Here is a 17372-nt window from a genome sequence, read left to right on the forward strand (position 1 = left end):
TGATATTGCACCAGCTGAGATAGAAGATATCGATGTTACCATTAAGCTTGCTAATAGAGATACTATTTCACCAATTGGGATTGTTAGAGACGTTGAAGTGTTGTGTGGGAAGGCTAAACATCCTGCTGATTTCCTTGTTCTTAGTTCCCCTCAAGATAGCTTTTGTCCCATTATATTTGGTAGACCCTTCTTAAATACTGTTAATGCTAGGATAGACTGCGAAAACGATGTTGTTACTATTGGTTTGGGTGATATGTCTCATGAGTTTAACTTCTCTAAATTCCGTAGACAACCCCGTGATGAGGAATTACCTAGTAAGGATGAAATTATTGGTCTTTCTTCTATTGCGGTGCCTCCTAATGATCCTTTAGAACAATATTTGCTAGACCATGAAAATGGTATGTTCATGAATGAAAGAAGGGAAATAGATGAAGTATTCTTTAAACAAGGACCTATTCTTAAACACAACTTGCCTGTTGAAATCCTAGGGGATCCTCCTCCACCCAAGGGTGATCCCGTGTTTGAGCTTAAACTGTTACCTGATACTCTTAAATATGCTTATCTTGATGAAAAGAAGATATATCCTGTTATTATTAGTGCTAACCTTTCAGAGAAGGAGGAAGAAAAATTATTTAAAACTCTGAAGAAGCACTGTGTTGCTATTGGATATACTCTTGATGATCTTAAGGGCATTAGTCTCACTCTATGTCAACACAAAATAAACTTAGAGAAAGACGCCAAACCAGTTATTGATCACCAATGACGGCTGAATCCTAAGATGAAAGAAGTGGTAAGAAAATAAATACTAAAGCTCCTTGAGGCAGGTATAATTTATCCTGTTGCTGATAGTCAGTGGGTAAGTCATGTCCATTGTGTCCCTAAGAAGGGAGGTATCACTGTCATTCCTAATGATAAAGATGAATTAATTCCGCAAAGAATTATTACAGGTTATAGGATGGTAATTGATTTCCGCAAATTAAATAAAGCTACTAAAAAAGACCATTACCCTTTGCCTTTTATTGATCAAATGCTAGAGAGATTATCCAAACATACACATTTTTTCTTTCTAGATGGTTACTTTGGTTTCTCTCAAATACCTGTGTCAGCTGATGATCAAGCAAAGACCACTTTTACTTGCCCTTTCGGTACTTTTGCTTATAGACGTATGTCTTTTGGTTTATGTAATGCACCTGCAACCTTTCAAAGATGCATGATGGCTATATTTTCTGACTTTTGTGAAAAGATATGTGAGGTTTTCATGGACGATTTCTCCGTTTATGGATCCTCTTTTGATGATTGCTTGAGCAACCTTGATCGAGTTTTGCAGAGATGTGAATAAACTAATCTTGTTCTGAATTGGGAGAAATGCCACTTTATGGTTAATGAAGGTAATGTCTTGGGGCATAAAATTTCCGAAAGAGCCATTGAAGTTGACAAAGCTAAAGTTGATGCTATTGAAAAGATGCCTTATCCAAGGACATCAAAGGTATAAGAAGTTTCCTTGGTCATGCTGGTTTTTATAGGAGGTTCACTAAGGACTTCTCAAAAATTTCTCAGCCTCTGACTAATCTATTACAAAAAGATATTACTTTTGTCTTTGATGATGATTGTGTAGAAGCATTTGAAATACTTAAGAAAACATTGATTTCTACACCTATTGTTCAGCCATCTGATTGGAATTTACCCTTTGAAATTATGTGTGATGCTAGTGATTACGCTGTAGGTGATGTTCTAGGGAAAAGAGTTGCTAAGAAATTAAATGTTATTCAGTATGCTAGTAAAACTCTAGACAATGCCCAGAGAAATTATGCTACCACTGAAAAAGAATTTTTAGCAGTTGTTTTTGCTTTTGATAAGTTCAGACCTTATATTATTGATTCTAAAGTAACTATTCACACTGATCATGCTGCTATTAAATACCTTATGGAAAAGAAAGATGCTAAACCTAGACTTATTAGATGGGTTCTCTTGCTACAAGAATTTGATTTGCATATTATTGATAGAAAGGGAGCTGAGAACCCCATTGCAGACAACTTGTCTAGGTTAGAAAATGTTCTTGATGACCCACTACCTATTGATGATAGCTTTCCTGATGAACAATTAAATGTCATAAATGTTTCTCGTACTGCTCTGTGGTATGCTGATTATGCTAATTACATTGTTGCTAAATTTATATCACCTAGTTTCACATACCAGCAAAAGAAAAAGTTCTTATATGATTTAAGACATTACTTTTGGGATGGCCCACATCTTTATAAAGAAGGAGTAGATGGTGTTATTAGACGTTGTGTACCTGAGCATGAACAGGGACATATCCTACACAAGTGTCACTCTGAAGCCTATGGAGGACACCATGCTGGAGATAGAACTGCACACAAGGTATTGCAATCCGGTTTTTATTGGCCTACTCTCTTCAAGGATGCCCGTAAGTTTGTCTTGTCTTGTGATGAATGTCAAAGAATTGGTAATATTAGTAGACGTCAAGAAATGCCTATGAATTATTCACTTGTTATTGAACCATTTGATGTTTGGGGCTTTGATTATATGGGACCATTTCCGTCCTCTAATGGGTATACACATATTTTAGTTGTTGTTGATTACGTTACTAAGTGGGTAGAAGCTATTCCAACTAGTAGTGCTGATCATAACACCTCTATTAAGATGCTTAAAGAAGTTATTTTCCCAAGGTTTGGAGCCCCTAGATATTTAATGACTGATGGTGGTTCACACTTTATTCATGGTGCCTTTCGTAAAATGCTTGTTAAGTATGATGTTAATCATAGAATTGCATCTCCATATCACCCGCAGTCTAGTGTCAAGTAGAACTTAGCCATATAGAGCTTAAATTAATTTTGCAAAAGACTGTTAATAGATCTAGAAAGAATTGGTCCAAGAAAATTGATGATGCACTATGGGCTTATAGAACTGCATATAAAAATCCTATGGGTATGTCTCCGTATAGAATGGTTTATGGTAAAGTATGTCACTTACCTCTTGAATTAGAACATAAGGCATATTGGGCTATTAAAGAGCTCAACTATGACTTCAAACTTGCTGGTGAGAAGAGGCTTTTTGACATTAGCTCACTTGATGAATGGAGAACCCGGGCTTATGAAAATGCCAAGTTGTTTAAAGAAAAAGTTAAAAGATGGCATGATAAAAGGATACGAAAGCGTGAGTTCAATGTTGGTGATTATGTATTGTTATACAACTCTCGTTTAAGATTTTTTTGCAGGCAAACTTCTCTCTAAATGGGAAGGTCCTTACGTTGTCGAGGAGGTCTATCGTTTTGGTGCCATAAAAATCAACAACTTCTAAGGCACAAATCCGAAGGTGGCGAACGGTCAAAGAATCAAACATCGTATCTCAGGTAATCCTATAAATGTTGAAACTAATATTATTGAAACTGTAACCCCGGAGGAATACATAATGGACACTTTCAGGAATGTTTCAGACTCCGAAAAGGAATAGGTACGTGGTACGGTAAGTAAACCGGCTCCAAAACAGTTCTAATGGCAATTTTCTCCGTTTTGGAATATTTAAGAAAATAGGAAAATAAGAAGCAGACCGGAAAGGACACGAGGCTTCCATGAGGGTGGAGGGCGCGCCCTACCCCCTGGGCACGCCCCCCTGCCTCGTGAGCACCTCATGTGCTCTCCGGACTCCGTTTTCTTGCATGATACTTCTTTTGGTCAGTAAAAATTCACTATATAACCTCCCGAAGGTTTTGACCACCGTATCACGCAAATATCTCCTGTCTTTGTTTCGAGCTATTTTCTGTCAGGGTTGTCAAGGCTAGGCATCATGTCGTCTCCCTCCTCCTCCAACAATGGTGACAACGATGCTTGGCTAATGAAGATAGAACTGAAGAGGGAAGAACCTATGGATATCAACAAGGATGAAGGGATGAAGAAGGCCATGGAGGACCAAGTACCGGCAGCAGAAGACATCCTTCAACTTGATCACAATATTCTTACCCCAACTGAGATCGAAGCTTTCAAGATGATTGAGTTAGCTCGTATACAAAACAAGTATCTCACACGTGAAAATATTTTGTTGAAGGAGCATATCATCGCACTCAAGGGCATTATCCGCAAGTTGGAGGACCTCCTACGCTCGATGTGCGACTATCCATCATCAACAACTCCACCTTCTTCACCAACAAAGAAGAACTGAGTATATGGTATGGGCACTCCCCTTGGCAACTGCCAAGCTTGGGGGAGTGCCCCGGTATCGTATCACCATCACACCTTTTATCTTTACTGTTTTTCTTAGTTCGATCCTTTTGGTAATATCTTGATCTAGTAGAATAAAGTTTTAGTATGATCTAGCTGTGAGTTCTGCTTATGATCCTTCTATGTAATCGAGTCCGTGAGCTATATATAATAAAGATTAGTGTTGAGTCAAGGGCTTGATTATTTTGCTATGATCTTGAGGGAATTAAGTAAAATAAAAGAAAAAGAAAGAATAAAAATAAATAAAAAGAGATCATATTGATCTTATGGAGAGTAATGACTTCACATATAAAGAGTATGATGATTAAAAGTTGTTGAGAGTTGACAAACATAGTTTTGGTCATCGTTGCAATTAATAGGAAGTAATAAAGAAAGAGAGGTTTCACATATAAATATACTATCTTGGACATCTTTTATGATTGTGAGCACTCATTAAAATATGACATGCTAAAGAGTTGATATTGGACAAGGAAGACAACGTAATGGGTTATGTTTTCTTACATCTAAGATAAATTATATTGTCATGGATCATCCAACATGTTGAGCTTGCCTTTCACTCTCATGCTAGCCAAGTTCTCTGCACCAAGTAGAAATACTACTTGTGCTTCCAAATATCCCTAAACCCAGTTCTGCCATGAGAGTCCACCATATCTACCTATGGATTGAGTAATATCCTTCAAGTAAGTTGTCATCGGTGCAAGCAATAAAAATTGCTCTCTAAATATGTATGACTTATTAATGTGGAGAAAATAAGCTTTATATGATCTTGTGATGTGGAAGAAATAAAAGCGACGGACTGCATAATAAAGGTCCATATCACAAGTGGCAATATAAAGTGACGTTCTTTTGCATTAAGATTTTGTCCATCCAACCATAAAAGCGCATGACAACCTCTACTTCCCTCTATGAAGGGCCTATCTTTTACTTTTATCTTCTACCTTATATAAGAGTCATGGTGATCTTCACCTTTCCTTTTACATTTTATCCTTTGGCAAGCACAATGTGTTGGAAAGATCCAGATATATATAGCTAATTGGATGTGAGTTTTCATGAACTATTATGGTTGACATTACCCTTGAGGTAAAATGTTGGGAGGCAAAACTATAAGCCCTATCTTTGTCTGTGTCTGATTAAAACTCCATACCCATAAATATTGCGTGAGTGTTAGCAATAGTGAAAGACTAAATGATAGTTGAGTATGTGGACTTGCTGAATAGCTCTTATATTGACTCTTTTCTATGTTATGATAAATTGCAATTGCCTCAATGACTGAGATTAGAGTTTGTTGGTTCTCAATGAAGTTTATGATTCATACTTGAAATTGTGATTGAATTGTTACTTTAGCATAAGAGATCATATGACAATATATATATGTTGTTATTCTAAGAATGATCATGATGCCCTCATGTCCGTATTTTATTTTTATCGACACCTCTATCTCTAAACATGTGGATATATTTTTCGATTCCGGCTTTCGCTTGAGGACAAGCGAGGTCTAAGCTTGGGGGAGTTGATACGTCCATTTTGCATCATGCTTTTATATCGATGTTTATTGCATTATGGGCTGTTATTACACATTATGTCACAATACTTATGCCTATTCTCTCTTATTTTACAAGGTTTACATAAAGAGGGAGAATGCCGGCAGCTGGAATTCTGGGCTGGAAAAGAAGCAAATATTAGAGACCTATTCTGCACAACTCCGAAAGTCCTGAAACTCCACGGAAGTTATTTTTGGAAATAATAAAAAATACTGAGCGAAGAAAATAGCAGAGGGGGCCCACACTCTGGCCACGAGGGTGGGGGGCGCGCCCTACCCCCTGGGCGCGCCCCCTGCCTCGTGGGCCCCCTGGTGGCCCTCCGATGCCCATCTTCTGCTATATGAGGTCTTTCGTCTGAGAAAAATCAGAAGCAAGCTTACGGGACGAAACTCCGCCGCCACGAGGCGGAACCTTGGCGGAACCAATCTAGGGCTCTAGCGGAGCTGTTCTGCCGGGGACACTTCTCTCCGGGAGGGGGAAATCATCGCCATCGTCATCACCAACGATCCTCTCATCGTGAGGGGGTCAATCTCCATCAACATCTTCACCGGCACCATCTCATCTCAAACCCTAGTTCATCTCTTGTATCCAATCTTTGCCTCATAGCCTGGGATTGGTACTTGTAGGTTGCTAGTAGTGTTGATTACTCCTTGTAGTTGATGCGAGTTGGTTTACTTGGTGGAAGATCATATGTTCAGATCCATTATGCATATTAATACCCCTCTGATTATGAACATGAATATGCTTTGTGAGTAGTTACATTTGTTCCTGAGGACATGGGAGAAGTCTTGTTATTAGTAGTCATGTGAATTTGGTATTCATTCGATATTTTGATGAGATGTATGTTGTCTCTCCTCTAGTGGTGTCATGTGAACGTCGACTACATGACACTTCACCATTGTTTGGGCCTAGAGGAAGGCATTGGGACGTAATAAGTAGATGATGGGTTGCTAGAGTGATAGAATCTTAAACCCTAGTTTATGTGTTGCTTCGTAAGGGGCTGATTTGGATCCATATGTTTCATGCTATGGTTAGGTTTACCTTAATACTTCTGTTGTAGTTGCGGATGCTTGCAATGCGGGTTAATCATAAGTGGGATGCTTGTCCAAGTAAGGACAGTACCCAAGCACCGGTCCACCCACATATCAAATTATCAAAGTACCGAATGTGAATCATATGAACGTGATGAAAACTAGCTTGACGATAATTCCCATGTGTCCTCGGGAGCGCTTTCTCTACGTAAGAAATTGTCCAGGCTTGTCGTTTGCTACAAAAAGGATTGGGCCATCTTGCTGCACTTTATTTACACTTGTTACTTGTTACTCATTACCAATTACCTTATCACAAAACTATCTGTTACCGATAATTTCAGTGCTTGCAGAGAATACTTGCTGAAAACCGCTTATCATTTCCTTCTGCTCCTCGTTGGGTTCGACACTCTTACTTATCGAAAGGACTAGATAGATCCCCTATACTTGTGGGTCATCACCCCGTGCCTCGTGGACCCCACGTGGGCCCCCTCCACTTGCACCCACACACTTCGTCTTCCTCGAGAGAAAATCATCCACCAGTTCAAACCCGTGTTCTAGCTCATCTTGCTGCCATTTTCGATCTCCTTGCTCAAAGCTCCATTCACAAAACTGCTTTGGGGGATTGTTCTTCGGTATGTGACTCCTCTAATGGTCCAATTAGTTTTTGTCTAGTGCTTTATTTGTTGCAAATTTTTGCTGCTTAGGTGACCCTGTTCTTGAGCTTGCATGTCAAATTTATGTGGTCAAAAGTAGTTTTAATGCATGATATAGCCTCTAGGCACTTGTAGGAGTAGTTGCTATCAATTTTGTTGAGTTTGGTTCACTTTTATATTGAGTCACTAAAAATTTCAGAAATTTTTCAGAGGAATAAATATGTTCAGGAAAATGTACCAAGGTGGTTCCTCAAGGAAGCAAGGCCCAAGGCCCGCAATACGCGAGGCGGACAATGAACTACCAAGGGAGGCTCAAGTGCGGCCTTGTGGATGGCCGTCAGAGGATTTCATGGTCCAGACAAGCATCAAGGAAGAATTTGACGCATATGTGCGTAACGCTGATCTTGAGATCTTCGTGTCAGATAAGTGCCGGTAATACCTCTATTTAACTGATTCATTTGTGAGAAGGTTTAAATTTACATCCTCGCGCAATTCTCACAATGTCCTATTTGATCTTTATGATAAATCTTATACCATGGACTTAGAAGATTTTAATACTGCTGGTAAACTCCCGCAGTGGGGTAGTGCTAGTGAACCTCGCAAATCTGAATCTAAAGAATTTCTTACTAGTATCACTGTGGGGGAATCTAGAGAAATAACACAAGCTACCATAGGGAGCGTCCATTTTCCTGTCATACATTATTTTGCTCTCTTCGTGGGTAGATGCATTAACGTTAAGGATGAGGCATGTCACATGTGTGTTCCCGATCTTAGTGTTCTCAAGAGTGTTGTATTAGGAGATAAACAATACAACTTGGGGGCTATTGTTGCACGTAGGTTGCATCTTAATAGTTTACTGGAGATTTGTTTGGTGGAATTTATGCAACTCGTGTAGCTAACTTTCTTGATATACCCATACGCGGGGATGATATTGAGTTGCCTCCTGCTTATCTAGATTATAATGATATGGTTCGTCATCAGTTTGTTGAGAGGAATGATCGGTTCCTCCAGTACCGACTAATCTTTGATAGACGGCGCACCGTCCATGTTGCTCTCCCTGCTCCTGCTTTCTTTGATTTTCAGACAAAAGGGAGATATGTTATAACCAAGGAGGAGGCAAAGGAGTACGAGAGGAGGAAGGAGGCAGCCCGCCTCCAAGCTGCAGCTCATGAGGCAATAGTTGTTGCATCCCAGTATGACCCCAGTTACAACTTTGGATTTCCACTAGGCCAGTCGTGGCCATAGACCAACTTAGGCCAAAAGCCTAAGCTTGGGGGAGTACGTATCTCCCGCCGACATTACATTCATGTTCACACACTCATGCCAGTTGTTGATGCTCATACTTTTTCATTGTATCATCCATGCTAATTTAATTTATTTTTAAGGTTTCTTCTTGTGTGTTTGAAAAACCTTAAGAAACACCAAAAAATTAGGCATAGCTTTTAGTTAGTTTACTTTCCATGCCTGTAGCAGTAGTAATTAAAAATAAAACCCCAAAAAGATTTCTCGTTCTTCTTTTGCTTGTTGGGAGCTTTCCCGTGTAAATAGTTTTGTTTCTTTTCTTTTCTTTGGGGGTCGAGAGGAGAAGACCATGATGAAAATGTTGAGTGGCTCTCTTATGCATTATTGTTGATCTAACAAAGAGCCCATATTACCTTGTCTTCTCCCTTGAATTGAATGCTTGCAGATTCCAGGTTAGTCCAATGCATGTGCACTATCATTATTATTCACACCGTTCGGTTGTGCAAGTGAAAGGCAATAATGACGATATATGATGGACTGATTGAGATGAGAGAAGGTGGTATGAACTCGACCTCTCTTGTTTTTGTAAATATGATTAGTTCATCGTTCCTGATTCAGCCTATTATGAATGAAACATGTTTGCAATGACAATTAGAGATTATAATTTCTCATGCCATGCTTAATTTGCTAGGAGTTTATAATGGTTTACCTTGCGTGCCAACATGTTATTAAAATGGTTGTGATGTGGTATGATAGGGTGGTATCCTCCTTTGAACGATTCGAGTGGCTTGACTTGGCACATGTTCACGCATGTAGTTGAAACAAAATCAACATAGCCTCCACGATATTTATGTTCATGGTAAATTATATCCTACTCATGTTTGCATTCAGTGTTGATTAATTTTAATGCATTTTCATGATTGTTGTCGCTCTCTAGCTGGTCGCTTCCCAGTCTCTTTCTAGCCTTCACTTGTACTAAGTGGGAATACTGCTTGTGCATCCAACTCCATAAACCCCAAAAGTTATTCCATATGAGTCCACCATACCTTCCTATATGCGGTATCTACCTACCATTCCAAGTAAATTTGTATGTGCCAAATTCTAAACCTTCAAATAAAATTTTTGTTTTGTATGCTCGAATAGCTCATGTATCAACTAGGGTTGTCTGTATCTTCCATGCTAGGCGGGTTATTCTCAAGAGGAGTGGACTCTGCTCCTCACTCACGAGAAAATGGCTGGTCACCGGGATGCCTAGTCCCATGCTCAAATCAAAATAATTGCAAAGAAAACTCCCCCAGGATTGTTGTTAGTTGGAGGCACCCATTGTTTCGGGCAAGCCATGGATTGATGCTTGTTCGTGGTGGGAGAGTATAAACTTTACCATTCTATTTGGGAACCGCCTATAATGTGTGTAGCATGGAAGATATCGAGATCTCTCAGTTGTTATGTGATATCTACTACACAACCTTCTTCTTGTAGATGTTATTGGGCCTCCAAGTGCAGAGGTTTGTAGGACAGTAGCAAATTTCTCTCAAGTGGATGACCTAAGGTTTATCAATCCGTGGGAGGCGTAGGATGAAGATGGTCTCTCTCAAGCAACCCTGCAACCAAATAACAAAGAGTCTCTTGTGTCCCCAACACACCCAATACAATGGTAAATTGTATAGGTGCACTAGTTCGGCAAAGAGATGGTGATACAAATGCAATATGGATGGTAGATATAGGTTTTTGTAATCTGAAAATATAAAAACAGCAAGGTAACAAGTGGTAAAAGTGAGCGTAAACGGTATTGCAATGCTAGGAAACAAGGCATACGGTTCATACTTTCACTAGTGCAAGTTCTCTCAACAATAATAACATAATTGGATCATATAATAATCCATCAACATGCAACAAAGAGTCACTCCAAAGTCACTAATAGCAGAGAACAAACGAAGAGATTATTGTAGGGTACGAAACCACCTCAAAGTTATTCTTTTCGATCTCCATTGGGCTATTCCTATAAGTGTCACAAACAGCCCTAGAGTTCGTAGTAAAATAACACCTTAAGACACAAATCAACCAAAACCCTAATGTCATCTAGATACTCCAATGTCACCTCAAGTATCCATGGGTATGATTATACGATATGCATCACACAATCTCAGATTCCTCTATTCAACCAACACAAAGAACTTCAAAGAGTGCCCCAAAGTTTCTACCGAAAGTCAAGACGAAAACGTGTGCCAACCCCTATGCATAAGTTCACGAGGTCATGGAACTCGCAAGTTGATCACCAAAACATACATCAAGTGGATCACGTGATATCCCATTGTCACCACAGATAAGCACATGCAAGACATACATCAAGTGTTCTCAAATCCTTAAAGACTCAATCCGATAAGATAACTTCAAAGGGAAAACTCAATCCATTACAAGAGAGTAGAGGGGAAGAAACATAAGATCCAACTATAATAGCAAAGCTTGCGATACATCAAGATCGTGCTGAATCAAGAACACGAGAGAGAGAGAGAGATCAAACACATAGCTACTAGTACATACCCTCAGCCCCGAGGGTGAACTACTCCCTCCTCGTCATGGAGAGCGTCGGGATGATGAAGATGGCCACCGGAGAGGGATTCCCCCCTCCGACAGGGTGCCGGAACGGGTCTAGATTGGTTTTCGGTGGCTACAGAGGCTTGCGGTAGCGGAACTCCCGATCTAGGTTTCTTTCTGGAAGTTTTGGGTTATATAAGAGGTGTTGGAGTCGGGAACAAGTCAGGTGGGTCCCCGAGGCGGCCACGAGGTAGGGGCGCGCCCAAGGGGTAGGGCGCGCCCCCACCCTCATGGTGGCCTCAGGACTCTGCTGGCCCATCTCCGGTACTCTGTGGGCTTCTTCTGGTCCAAAAATGATCTCCGTGAAATTTCAGGTCAATTGGAATCCGTTTGGTTTTTCCTTTTCTGCGATACTCAAAAACAAGGAAAAACAGAAACTGGCACTGGCCTCTAGGTTAATAGGTTAGTCCCAAAATTCATATAAAATAGTATATAAATGCATATAAAACATCCAAGGTTGATAATATAATAGTATGGAACAATCAAAAATTATAGATACGTTGGAGACGTATCACTATGTTGACAATGAAAGTATATCGCTCAAAATATTATTCATCTCTATTTCAAAAATCGAGCTCTCGCACCTCTACAAATCCCTGCTTCCCTCTGCGAAGGGCCTATCTATTTACTTTTATGTTGAGTCATCATCCTCTTATTAAAAAGCACCAGTTGGAGTGCACCGCTGTCATTTGCATGTATTATTGTTAGTTTACATTGAGTATGATTTGACTGGAGAGAACGGTGGTTTGGCTCCTAGGTGCATATGCACCCATTATCGAAATACATATTTCGAAAAGTTGAAAAAATCGAAACAAAAATCCCGCGTGTATATCCGGACATTTTATGTCCGTGCACAAGGTTTCGGTGAAAAACGACTTTTTTTGTGGCTTGTGTAGAAAAGATAAAGAAATGCCTTGTGAATAGTTAGAATGAAGCATCAGAAATTGTCTTTTTTACACAAGCCACAAAAAACGTTGTTTTTCACCGAAACCTTGTGCACACACATAAAATGTCCGGATATACACGCGGTATTTTTGTTCCAAATTTTTTAACTTTTAGAAATGTGTATTTCGACAATAGGTGCATATGCACCTAGCTAGGAGCCAAAGGCAATTACCGTTGACTGGATCTCTTTTACCATGAATTACAATTTTCAGTCAGTCCTTGATCTTCAGGGGTTCTCTGCATTTATGTTTTGCGGTCTCAGAAAGGGCTAGCGAGATACCATCTTATTATATCATATTATGATTGTTTTGAGAAAATATTGTCATCCGAGATTTATTGTTATTGCTCGCTAGTTGATTATGTCATTGATATGAGTAAACATGAGACCTAAATGTTATTGTGAATATGGTTAGTTCATAATCTTTGCTGAAAAGTTGAATGCTGGCTTTACATATTTACAACAATAAGCAAATAGAGTTTGTAAAAGTTTTTCTTTATCACTTTTAGTTTATCAACTGAATTGCTTGAGGACAAGCAAAGGTTTAAGCTTGGGGGAGTTGATACGTCTCCATCGTATCTACTTTTCCAAACATTTTTGCCCTTGTTTTGGACTCTAAATTCCATGATTTGAATGGAACTAACCCGGATTGACGTTGTTTTCAGCAGAATTGCCGTGGTGTTATTTTTGTGTAGAAATAAAAGTTCTTGGAATGACCTGAAAATCAACGAAGAATAGTTTTGGAATATATAAAAAAGACTGGCGGAAGAATCCACGTCAGGGGGGCCACACCCTGTCCACGAGGGTGGGGGCGCGCCTACCCCCCTGGATGCGCCCCCTACCTCATGGGCCCCCTGGTGCTCCACCGACCTCAACTCCAACTCTATAGATTCACGTTCGGGGAGAAAAAAATCAGAGAGAAGGATTCATCGCGTTTTATGATACGGAGCCGCTGCCAAGCCCTAATCTCTCTCGGGAGGGCTGATCTGGAGTCCGTTCGGGGCTTCGGATAGGGGAATCCGCCGCCATCGTCATCATCAACCTTCCTCCATCACCAATTTCATGATGCTCACCGCAGTGCGTGAGTAATTTCATCATAGGCTTGCTAGACGGTGATGGGTTGGATGAGATTTATCATGTAATCGAGTTAGTTTTGTTAGGGTTTGATCCCTAGTATCCATTATGTTCTGAGATTGATGTTGCTATGACTTTGCTATGCTTAATGCTTGTCACTAGGGCCTGAGTGTCATGATTTCAGATCTGAACCTATTATGTTTTCATGAATATATGTGAGTTCTTGATCCTATCTTGCAAGTCTATAGTCGCCTATTATGTGTTATGATCCGTTAACCCCAAAGTGACAATAATCGAGATAGTTACCGGGGATGACCGTAGTTTGAGAAGTTCATGTATTCACTAAGTGTTAATGCTTTGGTCCGGTACTCTATTAAAAGGAGACCTTAATAGGACCCCGCTGCCACGGGAGGGTAGGACAAAAGATGGCATGCAAGTTCTTTTCCATAAGCACGTATGACTATATTCGGAATACATGCCTACATTACATTGATGAACTGGAGCTAGTTCTGTGTCACCCTATGTTATAACTATTGCATGAGGAATCGCATCCGACATAATTATCCATCACTGATCCATTGCCTACGAGCTTTTCACATATTGTTCTTCGCTTATTTATTTTTCTGTTGCTACTATTATAATCACTATAAAACCAAAACTATTACTTTTGCTACCGTTACCGCTACTATCATATTATTTTTCTACTAAATACTTTGTTGCAGATATTAAGTTTCTAGGTGTGGTTGAATTGACAACTCAGCTGCTAATACTTGAGAATATTCTTTGGCTCCCCTTGTGCCGAATCAATAAATTTGGGTTGAATACTCTACCCTCAAAAACTGTTGCGATCCCCTATACTTGTGGGTTATCAGATGCTGAGGCTGATGAAGTTGTTATGAAATTATCCATCCATGTTGTCACGGGTACCTCTTGCAAAGAAAGTGTGAAGTTACAAGGTATGATTGGGAAAACACATTTGTTGATTCTAGTAGACTCTGGCAGTTCCAATAGCTTTGTCAGTGAGAAATTGGTGCAACAACTCCAATGTCTAGTGGAAATGTTGCCTGCAGCTACTGTTAAAGTGGCCGGTGGAGGTACTCTCACTTGTACACAACAAGTTAGAGATCTACGGTGGTGGTGCCAAGGCACTTGTTTCAGTACCTCTCTCAAGGTGTTACCTCTGGAAAGTTATGACATAATTTTAGGCATGAATTGGTTGGAAATCATGAGCCCTATGTGGGTTGACCGGAAACTGAAAATTATGAAGTTAGAGCACCAAGGCACTGAGATCACTTTGCAAGGCATATCTGATAAAGTTCAGAGCTGCACACCTTTGTTTGGCAAACAGTTACATGGTCTTCTACAGTCTGCAGCTGTGGAACATGTGGTCCATTTGAATTATGTCACTGCAGTACCTCAACCACAGCAAGAATGCCCCTTATCAGTGCAGAAACTCATTGAAGCTCATAAGCAACTGTTCAATGCACCTGAAGGAGTACCACCACACAAGGACTTTGATCATCAAATTCCATTGTTACCAGGGGCTACTCCAATTAATGTTAAACCCTACAGGTATAACCCTATGCAGAAAACTGAAATAGAATGTCAGATCACAGAGATGTTACAGCAAGGCATTATTCAATTGAGCACTAGTTCTTTTGCCTCCCCAGTGCTGCTGGTAAAGAAAAAAGATGACACTTGGCATTTTTGTGTCGATTACAGGCATCTCAATGCCATAATAGTAAAGCACAAATATCATATGCCAATTGTGGAAGAATTGTTGGATGAATTAGTAGGGGCTAAGTGGTTTACCAAACTGGACCTTAAATCTGGCTATCATCAAATAAGATTGGTTCCTGGTGAAGAACATAAAACTGCCTTTAGAGCTCATCATGGGTTGTACAAATTTCGAGTGATGCCATTTGGCCTAACTAATGCCCCAGCCACTTTTCAAGCAGCTATGAATGTTCTCTTTGATGTTCTGTTAAGGAAGAGTGTGCTAGTTTTTGTAGATGACATTCTTGTCTACAGTAACACTCTGGAAGAGCATTTCGAACATTTTGCACAAGTGTTTGCCATTCTCCAAGAGAACAAACTTCAGGTTAATTTCTCCAAGTGCACCTTTGCTCAGCAGGAGTTGGAATACCTGGGCCACATTATCAGTGTTGAGGGTGTGAGGACTGATCCAGCTAAGATTCAGGTTGTGCAGGAGTGGCCAACCCTTGTTAATGTCAAACAGGTCAGGGGATTCTTGGGCCTTACTGGATACCACAGGAAATTCATCCAGCACTACAGCCTCATTAGCAAAAGTCTAACAGAGTTGTTGAAAAAGGATGTTGTCTTTGCTTGGACTCCTGTTGTGGATGCTGCCTTTAACCAACTAAAGCAGGCATTGTTACAGGCACCTGTTTTAGCTCTACCCAATTTTACTCAGACTTTTACCATTGAGACTGATGCCAGTAATGTGGGCATTGGAGCAGTGCTCATGCAATCTGGTCACCCTATTGCCTATCTCAGTAAAGCCTTAGGTCCACAGGCTCAGGCCCTGTCCACTTATGAAAAAGAGTGTCTGGCTATTATTTTGGCAGTTGATAAATGGCAATCTTATTTGCATCATGCTCCTTTCATTATCAGCACTGATCATAAGAGTTTGTTGCACTTGACAGGACAGAAGGTGAGCAATTCCATGCAGCAGAAAGCACTACTTAAGCTCATGGGCTTTACATATACTGTAGTGTACAAGAAAGGGAAGGAGAATACTGCATCAGATTCCTTATCCAGAGTGCCAGAGTCTGCTACTCTTCATTCTATGACTTTTGGCACTCCGCAATGGCTGGAAACTGTAGGTGAAGGATACTTGCAAGACCCACAGGCCAAGGAATTATTATCTGAGCTTAGTCTCACTGGTTCCAATGACAAAGGATTCCAATTGGTGCAAGGTATCATCAGGCATCATGATAGAGTGTGGCTGGGCAACAATAAGGAGGCCCATCAAGCTATTATGCTCTCGTTACATGCAAGTGGAGTGGGTGGGCACTCTGGGTTTCAGGCCACTTACCAAAGAATTAAGGCGTTGTTTTCTTGGCCTGCCATGAAACAACACATCCAGGACTTTGTGAGGAAGTGTACGATTTGTCAGCAGGCCAAGTCTGAGCACATCAAGAAACCTGGGCTTCTTAGTCCCTTACCTATGCCTAAAGAAGCTTGGAACATGGTGAGCATGGATTTCATCTCTGGGCTTCCCAAAAGCAAGTCTTATGACACTATTCTGGTGGTTATCGACAAGTTCAGTAAATACGATCATTTCATTCCTCTGGCTCATCCATTCACTGCCCTGACAGTAGCTCAAGTGTACCTGGATAATGTATATAAACTACATGGCTTGCCTCAGGTATTGGTCACTGATCGAGATCCTCTTTTCACCAGCACGGTGGCAGGAGTTGTGCCGCTTGTCAGACACTAAAATGAACATGAGTACTACCAATCATCCTGAGACTGACGATCAAACAGAGAAGCTAAATCAGTGTTTGGAGACGTTTCTGAGGTGTATGGTTCAGTCTGCTCCCAAGAAGTGGGCACATTGGCTTTCCCAGGCGGAGTACTGGTACAACACTAATTATCATTCTGCTCTGGGTGCTACCCCCTTTCAGGTACTGTATGGCTATCTTCCGCGCCATTTGGGCATTTCTAATCTACAGAGTTCAGCTTCTAGTGATCTCTCGAGTTGGTTAGCGGAGCGCAATGCCATGACAGCATTGATTCGAGAACATTTGCTTCGGGCACAATCCAGGACGAAGATGCAAGAGGATAAACATCGCTCGGACAGGGTGTTCCAACAGGGGAACTGGGTATTTCTGAAACTTCAGCCCTATATGCAGCAATCAGTCTCTCGACGCTCGAATCATAAGTTGGGTTTCAAGTTCTTTGGGTCGTATCAGGTGCTTGACAGAGTGGGTGCAGTTTCCTACCGTCTGGCGTTGCCGCCATCCAGCAAGATTCATCCCGTCGTGCATGTGTCGTTGCTCAAACCAGCTGATCCACCAGCTTCAGGTAACACT

Source organism: Triticum urartu, chromosome 2A (assembly GCF_056163025.1).
Source record: "Triticum urartu cultivar PI428250 chromosome 2A, HENAU_Tu73, whole genome shotgun sequence".
Lineage (NCBI taxonomy): Eukaryota > Viridiplantae > Streptophyta > Magnoliopsida > Poales > Poaceae > Triticum > Triticum urartu.